An 18169-nucleotide genomic window follows, 5' to 3' on the forward strand; every position below is an offset into this window, starting at 1 on the left:
CACCCAGAAGGAAAGGGAAACAAATTTGTGGGATGAATAGCCATTCTCTGCCACAGTGTGCCCTTCAAATATTTGTTTATTCCTTCCTTCCTGTTTTAATCAGAATAGGCTAGATATACTGCAGAAACAACCACCCTCCACATCCCAGTGGCTTAGAACAACAAAGGTTTATTTCTTACTCATACTATATGTCCACTAAGGGTCAACAGGATTGGCATTGTAGCCACTTACTCCAGTCTAGTGGAAGGGCCACGACCACGCACCTTGTTGGTTTGCAGTACTAGAGGGAAAAGAGAATGTGGTAAAGCATGAACCAGCTCTTAACTTCTGACAGAAAGTGATACTCATAACTTCTTTCCACTTTTCATTGGCTGAATCAAGTCGCATGGCTATACTGTATTTCTGTGGGCTGGCAAAGTGCAATCCTACCAAAGAAGCAGAGGTAGAATACTTGTAAACAGCCCTAACAAATATCACACTTACACACAGAGAACTCATTCAGCCCCTCACCAAAGGAGACAACCCAAATTCTACCAGCCATTGCACTCAAAGTCCAGGTACACTAGATGATATATAGCCCTCTCCTTCACGTCTGAATATAGCCTAGTGGTCCGGAGTCTAGCAACTAAAATCATTCTCGGTCCCTACCACTTAGTCAGATATCAGAATTCTAAGAGTACCACAACTGATCATGGCCTAAAACAGGCTTCTGGGATCTGAACTACTTCCATATATGTGAGTCCTGCTCTGAATGACCATGCCTAGAGAATGTGCAGCTTAACATAATCCAGGGGATGGGAAATAGGGAATATGGGATTTTCCTGAAATCAATACTGCAAGGAAAGAGTCATCAGTATTGAAGGACATGGCATTTCCCCCACATACTTATAACTAAACACATCAGATAAAGGGTCCAAGTGAAAATATGGAGGAAAGCAACAGAAACATATTAAAATTACCTATACGGAAATACTACAAAATGTAAAATAACATCCTTTGTTCATCCCTCAGAAAACATTTACTCTTATGGTTGTTTTTGTTGCTGTTAGTCGCCATTGAGTTGGCTCAACTTATGGCAACCCCCTGCACAATGAGATTGGATGGTTCTGATCCATAGGGTTCCCATTGGCTGATTGCAGCAGATTGCCAGGTCCTTTTTCCTTATGGTTCTTATGTGTTTGCTAAAGAAAAGACCTTTATTTCACTTTACTATTTAGCTTAGAAAATACTCAAATGAGATTCATGGATTAGAATCAGAGAGAATCATTCTGGAAAACAGGATCATACTAGCATTAGACAAATAATCTGATCAAAATTTCAAATAATGTAATTTTCAATATCTGGAGAAAATATCTACTTTTCATAATTCTGTTTCTTTGAATTTTTTATCTCCATGTTGTATTATAGATACATAATTCATGTTTTAAAACAATATATGCTTAACTCATCAAAATATTGGTTTGTTGATTTTTTATGTGAAAAATTTTTACATACTTTTCAATAAACATTTTAAACCTCTCTCCCAGAAACAGTTTTCATTTTGTCCAGGTGAACTAATTGGAATGGCATGAGATTTAAGTTTGACTTTAAACTCACTGTCTATAAAACTTTTAAGAATCTAATTTCTTTTCCCAGCTCCTTTAGCTAACTCTGAAATAATTATTTTCTTCAGAATTACTTTTTAATTGTCTTTTCATGGGCTAGGCCTCCATTCTAGGTAGAGAATGACATAATCTTAGCCTACTTTGTGGTACAGTGGCTACTAGTGCACTCCTGTACATCAGTTGTTTTATCGTCAATTCAGTGCTTATCATTTTTGCTCAAAATACACATCTCAGTTATTCTTATGGCTATTAATACTGGGAAACCACCTCAGTAGTATATGGCTATGGACTTCTGAAAACCCTTTCTTCCCTCTGGACATAATCAGTTTTGAAAGTTCTTTAAAAATTTTTCAGTAAGTTAGATTTGAAGTCCTAAAACTATTAAGTGGTAGAAGAAAGGAGTGAGACTGAGTTCAATATTATCTCCAAAGCTCTTCATAGGAAAGCAATACTTTATTATTCACTTTGGAATTCTAATTATGAGGGCTAAACCCCCCAAAACAAAGAGATTTGTTTTGTAGAGGACCTAGAAAGTGTATCAAACTGCAAGTCAGATTGTTACAAATTACCTTTTCTATCTAAATTTTAGTAAGCAATAGGATGAATTTTATCCTTTCCATAGAAAGGATATTCATATGTAATATGGCTTCCAGAAGCAAGCTTTCCCATAGGAAGGATATGAGCCAGACTGCCTAGGTTCAAATCCCCGCTTCCACCAGTTCCTAGCTAAATAACTTTGGCAAGTTAATTAACTGTGCCTCAGTTTCTTTATCCTTAAAAAGAGACAAACATAGTACTTACCTGATAGGATTGCTAGGAGTTTTAGATGAGTTAATACTTAAAATGTTTGTGAAATAGATTACATGATCCATACATACACCAGTCCAGTCTGACTATGAAGTAATACAAGCAATCACCATAAGCCACATAAGAAAATGAGTTCCCTTATTGTGGTTTTTACAACTTACTACCAAGGAACTGCCCAGGCTGTAATCTTCACAGATGCAGACTGCCACACCTTTCTCCTGTGGAGCCGCCGGTGGGTTTGAACCGCTGACCTTTTGGTTAGCTGCCAATGGTTTAACTGCTGCACCACCAGAGTTTTAGCTCCACTCTGTCCTATCGGTCGCTATGAGTCGGAATCGACCCGACGGCACTAGGTTTCAGGTGTCCATTCCGCAGTGATTAAGTGCTTGCTGCTAACCAGAAGGTCGGTGGTTCCACCCCACCCCTGAGCCGGAATTGACTGCCCTCAGTGGGTTTTTTTTTGTATGTTTTTTTTTTTTTAGTTGTTCCTTATTAAGGCTGTTCTTTGTCAACAGGATACATTATGTTAGAGAATGTGAACTTTAGCAGAAAAGTGTTTGTATTTTATTTCAAATTACGAATTCCTGAACATCGAATGATACATGATTTTGCTGTATACTCGATTCTGCTGTACACTCGGGGGCCCATTAGAGTCAGGAGTGTAAGACGCATAACCGACTCTGGTCTGATATTTGTAAGGGGCTTTGACATCCAAGGAGTCGCTGAGAAACAGTTATAGGTACTGAGAAAAAGTGAGACTAGGAAGTCACCGTTTGAAAAAATAAACTGAATTGGAGAGCTGCCTGCATTTCATTCTACTCCCTCTGGAAGAGGTGTGTTATCTAAAGTGCTTCCTTCATGCATAATGATTGAGAAACTGCCTTTACGCTCCCGGACTACTGGACTCTCAGGCAGAAAACCACGGGCTTAATGCCCATGGTGTCTATTTGTAACTTGGTTATCACTTCTGCACGTTTGGAGCAACCCATCCTCCAGGAGCCCAGTGTGAAGAACAGCAGCAAAGGGGAGGAGCCAGAACACTCCCGGTTAGCCGGATTTCTAAGATCAGAGCCGAGCCACACTACTTTTTCTGATGCCGAGTTTTTCAGGTCACTTCTGAATCAGCTATCTTTGTTTACATTTTGAGCTTGGCTCACCACCAGAAAGCATTACTACCTTCTAAAAACAGAAGCATCTAGCATCTGTAGACAGTACTGGGGGGAACGAAGTTCATTTTCCTAGGTAAGAGAGGGTGAGTCTCCTGCAACACATGCGGGTTGTGACAAAATCTTTGAGTAAAGGGGGGTGTTTAAGTAAGGCGGAGGCCTGGAGAAAGGCGAGGAGGTTGGCGTGGGGCAAGCAAGCAAAGTGCGGAAGCTGTACGGGATTTTTCTAGAAAGTGGGGTGGGAAAGGAGCTGGGGAGGGCGTGTGGAGGGAAGGCGTGTGCCAGAACGTGCGTGTGAGCGGATACAAAACCCGAGAGAGGCGTGAGCAGCGCTGTGTGTGCGAGCGGGAGCGAGGGCCGCCGGCTCGGGCGTGTGAGCCTGAGTGAGTGACACTGAGGGGCGGGCTGGCGGGCGGACGGGCGGGGGCAGCCTGCGAAGGGCGGGAGTGGCCGTGCGTGGAGCGGGCAGACCGACCCGGAGTTGTGTCAGTGAAGGAATCCAGTCCCCGGGCCGAGCTGGCTGCGCTCTCCGCCGCGAGGGCCGGCAGCGCGGGGCAAGCTCCGGACGGCGCGCGGCCCAGGAAGCGGCTCCCGGTCGGCCCGCCCTCCGCGCCGCAGGGGCCGCCACCTCCGCGGCGCCTCCCCCGGCGGCCGCGCCCCCGGCCCCGGACACGGGACGGAGTGGCCGGCGCTCGGCGCTGAGGTAAGCCCCGGACCCCCGGCCACCGCGCGCCCTGTCCCCCGCCCGGCCGCCTCCCCCCTTCCGTCAAGCCTGGGCCGGGACGCCGGGAGCGGGCGGGCGTGACGGGGCCTGCGCGGCCGGGACGGAGGCTCGGCCCTGGCCGCGCGTTCCGCAGCCTGGGCCGCCCTGCCCCCGCCGCCTCCCGGGGCGCTGGGTGTGGTCCCTGCTCGGCCGCAGACGCGGGTTGGAGGCGCGGACCGGACGCCGAGGTCCCCGGGCTTTCTTTCTCTGCTCCGCGCGAGCGAGTTGAAGGAGACGCTGGGTCGGGAGCACATTCGTGCCCCGCGGGCGAGCGTGGAGCCGCCGCCCTCCGACGTGGACCCGCCCGCCCGGATCTGAATCGCCGGCGCCCTTCGCCTCCCCTCCTTTCTCGAGTGCGCCCCTTCCCCTAGGGTTTCAGGACCTCCACCCCGCGGCGCCCACCGCGTTCTCTCTCCGAGCCGTGGTACTGCCCGTGTCTGCCGGGACCATTCCGCCCTCGAATCCCGGCGTGGGGCCGCGGGTCCCGGGAATCCAGCACCCCTCGGCGGTGTGAGGAGCGTGATGCCGGCAGCGCCGCGCTCGCGGCCCCCAGTCCCCGGTGCCCGAGTCGCCGTGTTGTCGCGGAGACGCTGCTATTGCAGGCGGGGATGGAAGGAGCAGACGCTGAGCGCCCTGGCCGCGGGACGAAGCGGTCGCGCCGCGCCTGGGCGGGTTGACCCCAGAGTTCTCGGGCGGCAGAGCGGGCTCGGGAGTTGGCCGTGGACTTAAGGGAGAAGACAGCGAATTGTTGCGGGGGTGCGGAGGGTAGTCTTCCGGCTCTCAGCACTCTTGACTTTTCCGTGTCTCGGAAGATGGGCCCTGCTCATTCGCAGTCGGCTCCATTGATACCGCAGACGTAGGAGGTGAAGGGCTGAGACTACCTGGACAGCGAAGCGGTGAAGCCTCGCATCCGCAAGTGGAGGTTTTCCAGTCCTTGGGGGATTTGTGTGTGTTTGTGAACTTCGTGAGTGTTTAGTTCCCAGCAGTCCTGGTTTATCGGGTGTTAAGATTTTGGAGGCCTTCTGGCACTTTCATTAAAGATTCTTTCTGTATATCGTTTTCCTTGGAGTCTGTTACAGGGTTTGTAGCGTGAGAACTAGTGAAAACCCTTGAACTTCAAACACAGCCTCTTTCTTTACATAAACTGTCACGTGTAATATTTTACTTTGCTTTAAAAAAATTTTTTTTTAAATATTTAAAACTTTTATCAACCCTCCTCACCTCCACAGACTTTAAGAAAAAAAGAAACTGAAATTTTAAAACCTATGCGGAGGAAGAGGGTTTATGCCAGTTTTTGAAAGATTAAGGACGTAGTATTTATGAATTTTAAAAGACATCGTTTTAGTTTGTCTTAAAAGAACGATTCGTTGCCACTTTGATTGATTTTGTTTTCCAGAGAGAAAGCAGATCTGCAATATGACAGGGGAGAGAAGGGGCAAAGAGTCAGAAATCGCTTCATTCTGGGGGGAAAAAAATTCTGGTAACAAAACCAATTGTTTTGAAAGATATTCTGTAAATGAAGACTATATTGTCTTCTGGATAAAATATTTTTTATGGAATTGTGTCACAACCAGAAAATAGTCGGTTATGTGGATGAGGGCAGTTTTATTGAGTAACTGTAATGTTTGAAAATATCTGTGGATGACAATGATTGTTGGGACTTTAACCGGGGGAAATTCAACTTTGGGAATGATTTTCTATTTGGACAAGGCAAATAGTACTGCAGTTTCCAATTAGAGTTTTGGAATAAACTTGGACTCTATTAAAACCTATTCTACGAAGCAGAGACAGAAAATCTGTCAAATTCTTTATGTGTGTGCCTTTAAACACACACATATACACCCCAGAGACCACCAGCCACCACCATCTCCAAAGGGTAATTTCCATAAAAATACAATCGCTTAAATGCAGAGAATATTTAAGAGGTTAGTAAAAACTGAGCATCCGGAAAAAATATATTAATTGGCAGTTTTATTTTTTTCTCTAATCCCTGCCTCTGAAAGTATTAAAAGATATCCTAAGGATCAACTTGGTTTAATGAACTAGTTTTGACAGGCAAAATGAGGGAGACTCCTTTTGTGTTTTTGTTTCAGGGAGCCCGCTAATGAAAGTCTTTAGTTGACAGTTTCTGTGCTCTCACTGATTTTCAAGTGGTCATTCTTGGAGCCCTGGTTGCCCAATGGTTAAAAGCTCAGTTGCTAACCAAGAAGCTGGCAGTTCGAATCCACCAGCTGCTCCTCAGAAACCCTATGGGGCAGCTCTGCTCTGTCCTATAGGGTCGCTATGAGTCAAAATTGACTGGACCGCAACATTTTTTTCTTTAATTCTTTGGATTGGGTTGGGTGTCAGGGGGCTTGTGAAGCTGCACCACCACCTCCGTATTTGGTTGATGACCAGGGAAAGGAAATACTTAGACTACACCATTGCACTCTTGTTATTCCTAAACTTTGAAGCACTGCCAGCCTGAACCATTTTACATATCAGCTTTGCCAAGTAAATGGAATTTCCTTTAGAGGTTAAGCTTTAGAAATGTGTAATTCAGGGCCCTAAGTTTTTATCAATTTCTCAGTCTGTGATCAGGAAATTATGCTATCATTAACAATGAATATTCATTTATGGCTTATGCGTTGAAGGCACATAGGTGGTGCTCATTCCGTTACCTTTATGCAGTCTTGATCAGCATCTTATGAACTGAGCCAGGACAAGAACTTTTAGGAATAGTTTTGGTGAGATCTAGGCTGCTACCACCTGTCTCACCGTATGACAAGAGTAGAGTGAATTTCGTTTACATTAGACAGGTACTGCTTAGTCATTGCCCCTTAATTTTTGTTTCCCGGTCATCTTCTGAAGACCCTTTACTATTACTTTGACAGATAATTGTATCCTATGATTGTGTATAATTTCTACACACAGAATAGTAGCTTTTACAAGCATGACACAGGATGTGAGGGCAGATATATAATATGGACAGATTTAAGTGATGAGTCTGTTTATTGAACTCTGAGTGATTGTGCATAATTCAGCTGTCAATTAATTCCATCACTGGTGCACCTTAGAATGCTGTCACACAAAGTATGGTTTTCATGATTCAAACAGCTAAAAACCCAGGAACCATAATTATAGAAGGAAAACAAACCTTTCTTTCTCTCCCCTTTTTTGAAGTCATCTGCTATGAAGGTGTTATTTCCTTGACACATCAAAATGGCTAATTTGGAGTTGTGATGCCTGTTATGTAAATAGGCCATATGTTGAATTTCTACAGAAGTTTATTCGTTCAGTATTGTGGTACTGGATAGGATCCCCTAAGTACCATAAAAAAAAAAAAAGTACCATAGCTAAGAAAAATAGCCGGTGAAGATATGTTTCTCTCTACTATTTATATCAGTTCCATTTTTTTTTGTTTAATAGCTAGTATTTTTATTTCCTAATAAAAATCATTAAATTTGATAGTGTTGCCTCTTCTTACGCCATGCAAATCTTTATCTCTAGTACTGACCTAAAGGCCATTCCCATTTATCCCCCTACTTAATAGACTTTTCATGGTGGATATCCCTACTGTCAGGCTAAAGGCTACATGCCTGATAACATACTTTTTGTGTTCTGTGCTAAACCTGTTCCTTTCATGATGAAAAGACTATCCTCTCCTTGATACACTTGAAGTATCATACAGACTTTAAGCTTAAGAACCATCTCTGACTTTTCTCTCTCTTTCCCTCAGTAAAACCATATCAAGTCTTGTTAACTGTTCCTTTGTAGCAGTCTCTCAAAGCCTGTTCTTGCTCTCGCCTTCTAGCTGAGGCCTTCAGCCATGACTGTGTTCTGAGGTGATTATAGTAGGCTACATCGTGGTCTCTCTATAGTTGAGTTTTTCCCGTTCTGCATATCTTTACCACATCAGCCTTTCTAAAACTCTTCTCTGAGAACTCTTCCAACACTTGTCTCACAGAAGTCTGTGTTGAACTCAGGTTTATCTGATTCTAAAGCTAGTCCTCTTTCTAGGAGTTCATCCACTTTCCATGGGATCCCATTGCCTTTGGTGTAAAGTCCAACCTTTCTGCCTGGCTTTAACTGTCCTCAGTCTTGCCCTGATTTAACTTACAAACTTTATTTTCTACTTCTTTCCAACATGAACCTTCTATTTCTACTAGCTTTCTCTCACTGCCCTTGAAAGACAACATGCTCGTTTACACTTGTACCCTTTGGTTCATGCTGTGTCTTGTAGACTCCATCTTCTGTTTTTTTCTGACTTAACCACATTCTTCACGTTCAAGTCTGCCTGCCCTACTCATGTTACCCTCATTGATTTCTTTCTCCTTCCTTTTGTCTACATGATTTTTTAGATAATATATACTTGCTTATACTGTTCTGTGCTTAGTGTCTTTATGTCTTGCTTTCCTAACTAGATTGCAAGTTCCTTGAGGGCACTGCACTTTATAGTCTTTCTTTGAACCATCTACAATCCTTTAGATTTGGCAAGCCCTTGATAAGTGTACCCATAGAATGAATAAACTGTGAGGGTGAATTTCTTTTTTAAATGACGGGCTTTGATGTTGCCTGTATACTGCTCACCATTGTGTCCCCAGAGCCTAGCTTACTGCCTGACACCTAGTGAGTGCTCAGTAAATATTTGTTAACATAGAAATGAATGTTGACATTGGATGAAAAGGAACAGACATTTGAAGGAGGTATCTGTCAAGGAGCTTTTCCCCATTTTTCTTCATTGGTTCTAATCAGCCTCTCCATTCATCAGCTGTGAGGGTTCTGAGGACTCGGTATTTCTCAGACTTGAGATAATGATGAAGTCTGGCAGTTGTGAGTTGGAATTAAGAAGGCTGTAGTTATTTTAAGGTGGAGTGATGGGTCCCAGTAGTGAGCAAAAATAAAAGCATTCAGACTTTATGCCAATGTTTTATATGTAAAACATTAGGCTAGAGTCATCAGGTATGTAAAAATTCAGCTGATTGGCCCTTAAATTCCAAACTGTACTGCAGGACTGCCCAACCTTTTCATTTAAAAGCACCCTTGTAAATTAAAAAAAAAAAAAAATCTTGCCGGAATCCATCTGGGGGTTACATCCGGAGTTAAGAGGTGGGGAAGCATTTGCCACACTCATCATGTTGTATTCAGGATAACATTCAATTCTTTAAATTTAACAAAGACTTATTCTGTCCAAGGCACTGTTTGTGCTGGGAAGTTTATAGTCTAGCAGGAGAAATAACATGTGTCCCAGAAACAAAGATTTAAGAGAGCTCAGAAGAGAGAATTTCCTTCTGCTAAGGGATAGGGGGACCTTCCTGAAGTGACAGTTACTTGAGTTGATTATTAGAGGACTTGGGTAAGATTTCAGTAGTTATAATTGGGAATGTAGGGGTGTGGAAATGGTGGGGGTGGGGAGGCATTCCAGGATTTTTTGATTTTCAGATCATTACTCTGTTACACTACAGCTGCTTCTAAGCTGAAGCCCAGCCAGGGCTCCCAGGCATAGGTGGTCTGCAGTGTTCAATAATAGAACTTAAAAGATATATAGGTACCTGCAAAAATTACATGTGGTGCCAAGTGCTGAACTGACCATGCCATAAAGTACAAAATAAATCTTGTAAGCAATATAACCAGTGCATTCTTGGGTAGCATCCAACTTGCTTAGAATGCTCAAAAAGGCCGTCTGCATTACGGAAACGTCACTGAAAATTGAAACGTTCACAGTAATGTAAATAGGGAGAGGTCTGCCCCAGATTATGGTCTCAAGCAGCCATCCATCTGTGGAGCGCTGCCTAGTACACCTAGCAGAGCTCAGTAAATGAGTAAACATACTATTAATACAGAACTCTAGTTCTGGTTCTGTAAGAGCCATTTCCTTGGGTTATAAAAATAGGACCAAGGGGTATAAGCTTCAGGGAGACAGATTTGGGGTCAGTATATTTTTTTTTCATAAGAAGAAAGGTGGTCCTTAAATATTAAGGATTAAGCTACTTGAGGAGGTACCCCCATGGTTAAAAGTACCATAATACCTTATTTGATTACATGCCTTATCTCCTTGCATTCTCAAAACAGTGCTATGAAGCTCACATTCTCATTATCCTATTTTACTGAAGAGTAAAACTAAAGCCTAGGAAGGTTCAATAGCTACTAAGTGGGAGAAAAAACTGAAAACCAAACCCATTGCTCTTGAGTCAATTCTGACTCATAGTGACCCTGTAGGACAGGACGGAACTGCCCCATAGAGTTTCCAAGGCTGTAGTTATTATGGAAGCAGACTGCCACGTCTTTTTTCTGCGAAGTGACCGGTGGTTTCCAAATGCCAACCGTTACATCAGCAGCCAGGTGCTTAACCACTGTACCACCAGGGGAGGGGTCAAACCCAGGCAGAGACCAAATACCGTACTGCATGGTGATGAATAAAGGGTACAAATATTAGGTAGCCGTTTGGATTTTTAAGTCCCCTTCCTAATACTTGGATTGATTCTTCCATTCTCCCTAGGAATCAAGATGCTATTTGTGGCCAAGTGCTAATTCATTGACCAAACCAAAAACAAAATCCAAAAGTAAATTGCCATTTAGTCAATTCCAACTCATGTAGGACAGAGTAGAACTACCCCATAGAGTTTCTAGGGAGTGCCTGTTAGATTCAAACTGCCAACCTTTTGGGTAGCAGACGTAGCTCTTAACCACTATGCTACCAGGGTTTCTAATTTGCTGACCATAGCACACAATTCCTAGAGAGCCAGAACAATGTGAATAAAGTCATCATCACGATGATGGTTACCGCTTTTTGATCATCTCATTTAAACCTTACAGCGATCCTGCAAGGTAGGATTATGGACCCTTTTTAGAAGGGGACGCTGAAGCTCAGGCAAGTTACATAACTTGGTCAAATCCACAGACTTAATAAGTGGCAGGTCAGTCTGTTTGGTGTGTGACTTCCAAGCCCAGGCTTTTTTTCTGTTTGTTTTTAATTCAGTAACCTTGTGAGGTAATGCTCTGCGAGATTCAAAATACTGACCTATCTATTCAGCATAGACAATGGCCAGTCAGAGAGACCACTAGCTGTAAACAATTCTTGCTCTACTGGTCATGAATGTCAGCCTGGGTTATGTTTAGGGAAGTGCAAAATTGTGTGAAATGCTTGGTAATGTACCAAGACCACAGATCTGAAGCTGAGAGTTCCAGAAAACTAGCCACTTCTTTCTGTGTTCAGGATTTATCTCATGTTAGCAGCAGTCTGTGAACCAGTTGACCTAAAAGGCTTGGAGAGAAGGGTTTATGGGCTGGCAGAAAGACCCAGAAGATAGTGTGTTGTATCCTAAGAGATATTAGCAGAGCTTTATGTTTTCACAGTGGAAAAGGCCAGCCAGTGATAGGAAACCAGAGCTTATCAGGTTGGAGTAGGAGGGAGAAACTTGGAGGTGATGGGAAGGAACCATGACTATCAAAAGAAAAGTTGAGCAGGATTAGATTCCAATGAAGTTTGCTAGGTAGTGTGACTCAGCATCATTGCTTGTGGTGATTTGCATGCTGCGTTCTGTTGAGCTCTTCGATTCTGAGAAACCCCCTCCTTGGTTCAACCTGGGCAGCTGTTTTTATTAGCTATACACAATAGTCGTTTGTATAGCGTTTTGTTAGCGTCCAGGCTTTCGTTTTGTGCCCCATGTTCCGAAGTCTCTGCTTTGAGTTCTCGTGTAGGAATCCTAAATCTCCTTGGGTATGGGTCCCATCATGTCTCTCCAAACCTTCCTGGGACAGCAGTCTTGCCCCTGAGCTGTAGGTCCTAGAGCTGAGTCCTTGCTTCTCTGTACCAATCCTCATCAGTACAACACCTGCCAGCAATGGGCAGGAAATTCAGTTTAATAGATATTTGTGGAATTAAATAGCCTGCCTGGGCACTAGGTTATTCCTTGGTTCCATACCGCCTGACAGCGCATGCTGCTTGCTAATTGGCTGTCCCACAGGTCTCTGGGTCCTGTCTGTACCTAGTGTGCAATTAGGAAGGAGAAGGGAAAGACAAGTATAGGATTGATTTTCTTAAATTATGATACATCTGTTTGTCTCCAGTGGGAAGCTGGACTTACATGTGCAAGAGAAAGGTGGCTGCCCTTATGGTGTGATTTCAGGAGCCACACTGCTCAAAAGGGCAATTTTAATATCAACAGTTTCTCTCTTTCTCGGTGTCTAGTATGTGTGTAAGCTACATTATGAAAATTCTGTTCCCTTTTCCTAAGACCAGTATGTTTTAGAAAGAGGATAAGCTTTGGAGTTGGAAAGACCTGGCTTTGACTCATATAATGACTGACTGTATGAACTTCAGCAAGTTACTTAAGCTTCCTGAACCTCAGTTTCCTCACATATGAAGTGAGATTAATAATACCTACCATTTTGTTCTGATTTTGTAACGACTACATAAGATGAGTTATAAAGTGCCCAGCATCAAGGCCTAAAATGCAAATTCTCTGTAATTGGTGACGACTTAAACTTATTAGGTATATGTTCCTTAGGCTGAGTAACTTTATAGACCCTTCCCTGAGACTGATAAAGAAGAGAATAAGAAATCTGGGCCAAGAGGCTCCACCCATGGGTGAAAAAGGACCAGAAAGAAAGAAGTAGCCTTCCTATTTTTGCCTAGTTCAGTCCTGGCTAATGGTTTGCATTTGTAAAAATATGTACCTGGGATTATGGGTACAGCATGAAGCATGAACAAAAACAGGTTTACATCCTCTGCCAGGATAATATAAGAATAAACAAAGCAGGATTTCGAATAGTCAGGTGCACTGCCATCAAAATAAACTTTTATTTCTATTCTTTGCTGATATAGTACAAATAAAGCAAGCTGCTAAAATACTCTGAAAAGGAAGATTCATATACAGATTAGATACCAGGGACAGAGTGCACAGTTATTACCTTGGAGCCATTCTTTCCTTAACTGTGGGTGTTTGGGAAGTTCTTTTGTTGTAGGTTTTGTTGCTTACAAGAAGGAAAAGAAGCTTTAGTATACTAGGGAAAGAGTGATTTTGACTGGAGAGGCAATATCGCTCTCAGTGTGGGCTTTCATATGTTATAGCGCTTGGTAATTCATAACCAAGAAAAGCCATTTATTGAAGTGCCGTGAACAGCAGTAAGATAGCCCGATCTGACATATTGCCACTTCTGATTGACGAGTGTCCCTTATAGGAATGTGGGCAGTTCTATCATTTTTAAAGGGGAAAGTAGAAGATGCTATGACAGCTTCGTGACTTTGCTAATGTCCTGATCTAGCAGGTCTTTGTCCTTTCTCATTTATTTCCTCCGTGAAATCTGAATGATAGACTGGATTCACTGCATACACTCAGCTTCCTTCCAGTCACTTCCTCTGCTCTTGATTCAATTGGTCACCCCATTGTAATACCATAGCCACATTTCAAGTCTAGTGTCATATCAAAATTGTAATCCCCTAAGTGGAAAATGTAAACCTTTTGCCTCAAAAATTAAAAATAAAGGCATTTTAAGGTGTTACTTGATGCTGGTTGGTGGCACTGAGTATGTAAACTCATTTACTGTTCTGGTAGTCCCTAAGCAGGAACTGTGTCGCTGGATGATGCACGTAATGCCATGGCAGCATTCATTTATAATTCCCACACTTTCGTGGAATCTCACCTTCTGGACTCTTCTGGATGCATTTAAATTTACACTTATTTCTAATTTATTAAGGTGAGGCATATTTAGATATTGCTTATATAAACGTACTGGGTATATCTTAAAGTTACTGATACGAAATTAGAAGCAAAGAATGCTGACATTGGAAAGGGATAATGTGTTTTGTGATTTGACGTTCCATCAAATGCAGGCACCCCTTCCACAGCACCCCAGTTAGCCAGCTCCCACGTCAACCCTGCCAGGAATGAGAAGCTTATCATTTTATGTTGAATAGTTCTAATGGCAGTTGTCTGCAGTACTCTTTGGACTTAAGCCCCTTTAGTGTTCATCAGTTAGCACAGACGAACAAAAATATTTTTGAAAACTTTTCCTCGTGGTGCCCTGAAATCTGCCTCCCTGCAGCTTCCCCTATTGGTCTTTCCTCTGCCCTTTGGAACCCCTGCAGAATAAATATGTGCCTTTTGTGTGGTAGCTCTTCAAATATTTGATCGTAGCGATGGTATCTCCTGGAAGTCTTTCAGGGTTACATAGTCCCAGTTTTTTCAACTGATATTTCTCGTCTTGTTAACACTCTTCTGGGCACACACCACTTTGTCTGTGCCATTTTAAAAATGAGGCGTCTTGAACACAATATACTATTCCTGAGTAGTGGAAAACACAGGGCTTATATTTACTTCTTTGTTCAGGGTAACCTTCTTTTATTAGTCTAGCCAAATTATGTGTTGACCTCTTTTTTAAATCAGAAACAGCATGTTGTTAGTCTTATCAACCTTAGAGTCAAATAGACAAGCTGCTATCTAGTCTATCCTGACTCCTGATGATCCCATGTATGTCAGAATAGAACTGTGTGCCATAGGGTTTTCAGTGGCTTATTTTTCAGAAGTACATTGCCAGGCTTTTCTCCTGAGACACCTCTGAGTGGACTGGAACCTCCAACCCTTCAGTTAGCAGCTGAGCACATTAACCATGTGCACCAACCAGGGACTCCTAGAGTCATCTTTTTCTTAACAGTTGCTATCAAGCCAAGTCTCACTAGTTTTGTACTTGGGCAGTTAGTTGTGTAAACCTACGCAGAGGACTTTACATTGATCTGTGTTGAATTTTGTCTCATTTTGCCAAACCATTTTTCCCCCATCAAGACATTTTTGAATTCTAATTTTTTAATTTAATCTATTAGTGATATTTCTTTCATGTTGCCAGAGTAATGCTCAGCTGCTAACCAAAAGGTTGGTAGTTCAAATCCACCAGCCACTCCTTGGAAACCATATGGGGCAGTTCTGTTCTGTCCTGTATAGGGTTGCTATGAGTCGGAATCGACTCGGTAGCAGCGGGTTTGGTTATGTATCAGTTGCATGTTTGAGAACGGTACACTCTTTTATTGATAAAATGTTAACTAGGACAGGCCAAAGATACAGCCTTGTGAATTTCTAAAAGAGACTCCTTGACATAGTATCTGAATTTTGTTAGTTTATTATTATTTTTAACTAGTTTGATCATCTTTCACTTTGATTCTTCCTAGTACTCAGGATACCTAAGAGGATATAGTCAAGAAAGACTTAGTCAGATGCCGTAGTTATACCATCATTGTTGGTCCCCTTGTTACCAGTCATAGAACCCTGTTAGAAAAATGAAACAAGGTTAATTTGGAGTGACTTTTAGATTGGATTAATTTTCTTTCAAAAAATTTACTTAAAAAATCATGTCTAAATAACCTTATTTTTGGTTTATTTTAAAGGTAAGCAACAATTTTGCAATATATGTTCATACCACACCTATAATTTCAACTCCTGTGAGCTTGTTTGGTTCAAGGAATTGCTTTTTGGTACATCATTCAGCTCTCTTTATGGAATCATTGCTTTGAAAATGAATTGGTGGGGTGACAGGAAATCACTCTGTGGATGTCATTCCAGCACATCATTATAGTTATGCCTCCGGGGATAGACAGTAATCAGGCTGAGGCATGTCCAAACAGAGTGCCGGCACCTTGTAAATGGCTCCATGGCAGTATCACTAACATGACCATGACAGAGAATGCTCCCATGGCCTCATGTCACAAAAGGATGTGTTTTCTCTAAGTGGAAAATTCTGTGTTATTTGAAAAATGTTTTTTTTCCCCCCTTACATAACTCTTTGACTTTTTATATTAATGTCTAATATCTGTCAAATACATATATGATACTTTCTGTACTGTGTTTTGCTATATTCATGCACAAAATAGTTTTTACATTACCTTTCACCTTAGACCTCAATAGAAAACAAAAATAATTTGAAAGGCTAGAAGCACTAAGAAACTCAAACTTACAATAAGTCAAGGAATAAAATATCATTTTAGAAAAATACTAATATTTGTATAATACTTTATATTTTACCAAGTACTCTCACATACTTTTTTTTTAATTTTCTCGTTGTGAAAATAATGTATACTCACTGTATCTGGAACATACTGAATGGAGTAAAAAATAAAACTAAAGCCAGCTGTAATTTCACTACCCAAAGATTATTAGCATTTGATGTGTTTTCCTTCCGGGTATGCACGTATGTATGGGTGTGAGTGTGCATGTCTGCATATGTTTGTATATGTATGTGTGTGTTTTAAACAGAAGGAGCCCTGGTGCCATAATGCTTAAGTGCTTGGCTGGTAACGAAAAGGTTGGCTGCTGGATTCTACCCAATGGTTCTGCTGGAGAAAAACAGAGCAATCTCCTTCTGTAAAGATTACAGTCAGGAAAACTCTATGGGGCCAGTTCTACTTTGTCACATGGGGTCGCTATCAGTTGGAATTAACTTGACGGCACCCAACAACACCAACAACAACAGCTCCATGGCAGACACAGGAAGTTTGTACTAAAGAATCATATGGCGTAGTAGTTAAAAGTGCTTTGGGTTCAGACATTTCACGATTCCAATCCTGGCTATGCTACTTATGTAGTGACTGTAAATTACCTAAACTCTCTAAACTTCATTTCCTTTTATAAAATGAGGATAATGATAGTATACCTTGTAGGTTTACTGTAAGAATTAAATAATGGATTAAAATTGGTAGCATGGTGCTTGGCCCACAGTAAATGCTCAGTAAATGTGAGCTATCAATGATTTTACAAGCTTTCTTCTCCACCTGCATTCTTCACTTAAATTCTAGGGTAAAAGTTTCCTGCATCATAAAATATTATTTGAAAAATATTTGAAATGACCGCATGAATCTCCCTTAATGAGATCATCTTCCTGTGGTTAGACCATTTTCAGCTCTTTGCTTTCGTAAAGAGCACCACAGTTAATATCCTTTACATTAATTTCGTTCATGTCCATAGATGACAGATTCAAAATAAATTACTAATGGCATTTAATGGAGAGGCAGGAAAAATCTAACAATTCCTTCAAACAAACAAACAAACAAACCTGTTGCTGTCAAGTTGATTTGAACTCATAGTGACCCTATAGCACCCTATAGAGTAGAACTGCCCCAAAGGGTTTCCAAGGCTGTAATGTTCATGGGAGCAGACTGCCACATCTTTCTCCTACGTAGTGGCTGGGGGTTTGAACCTTTCAGTTAGCAGCCAAGTGCTTAACCACTGAGCCACCAGGGCTCCTTACTGCCTGCTGCTGTGTCAGATTATGCTAGCTTCTTTACAGTACGGTTCTCATTTAACTCAGCAAAACTTCTTTGAGGTAAACCTGTTACCCCTGTTTTTCAGATGAGAAACCTCTGAGCGAAGATAAGTAGTTTGCCTAAGGTCACAGAGATAGTGGTGGTGGAGATGGTATTTGAAGCCAGCTGTCTGATTTCAAAGCTTAAGCTTTTTCCATTCTGGCATGCAGTTCATGCCTATCTCTTTGAGACTGGCAGAATGAACAGAATGAATAGTTACCATTGTGCTTTCTACAAAATGTCACTCGGTACCACGTAAAAAGATAGGTTTCTTGGCTGGAACTCTTGCCTCACTCAACATAGTACTCTTGTATGTGTATGTTCTTATATGTTTTGGAAGCCAGCCTCATTAAAATAAGGTGTGAACTAAAGGAAATGTAACACTGATAATATGAAGGGAAACCTCAAGAAATAAAAAGTATATTTAGTCGTAATACAAAACTCCTTTGTTTTAGCTGTTTGGACTAGGCCAGAATTGCTTATCACCATAAGAATCAGAGTATTTGACTTAAATTATTTTAGGAGTTAAATAATAATAACAAAGTAAATTGGTGCTGTC

The 18169-nt window shown here is 42.0% G+C and overlaps 1 protein-coding gene across 5 annotated transcripts in view; it reads left to right on the top strand.

The window, feature by feature from the left end:
• Positions 1-3327: 3327 nt before the first annotated feature.
• SPATS2L (spermatogenesis associated serine rich 2 like) overlaps positions 3328-18169 on the top strand; it is a 187888-nt gene continuing 173046 nt past the window's right edge. For 2 of the 5 annotated variants that reach the window (XM_049887770.1, XM_049887774.1), the window contains exon 1: positions 4232-4280. The gene's annotated coding sequence lies outside the window, so the exon portion shown is untranslated. Of the gene's footprint in view, positions 3654-3879; positions 3961-4081; positions 4281-18169 lie in introns of those variants that run through there. The other 3 variants (XM_049887772.1, XM_049887771.1, XM_049887776.1) reach the window with 3 other exon arrangements.

The sequence above is a fragment of the Elephas maximus genome, chromosome 6 (assembly GCF_024166365.1).
Source record: "Elephas maximus indicus isolate mEleMax1 chromosome 6, mEleMax1 primary haplotype, whole genome shotgun sequence".
Lineage (NCBI taxonomy): Eukaryota > Metazoa > Chordata > Mammalia > Proboscidea > Elephantidae > Elephas > Elephas maximus.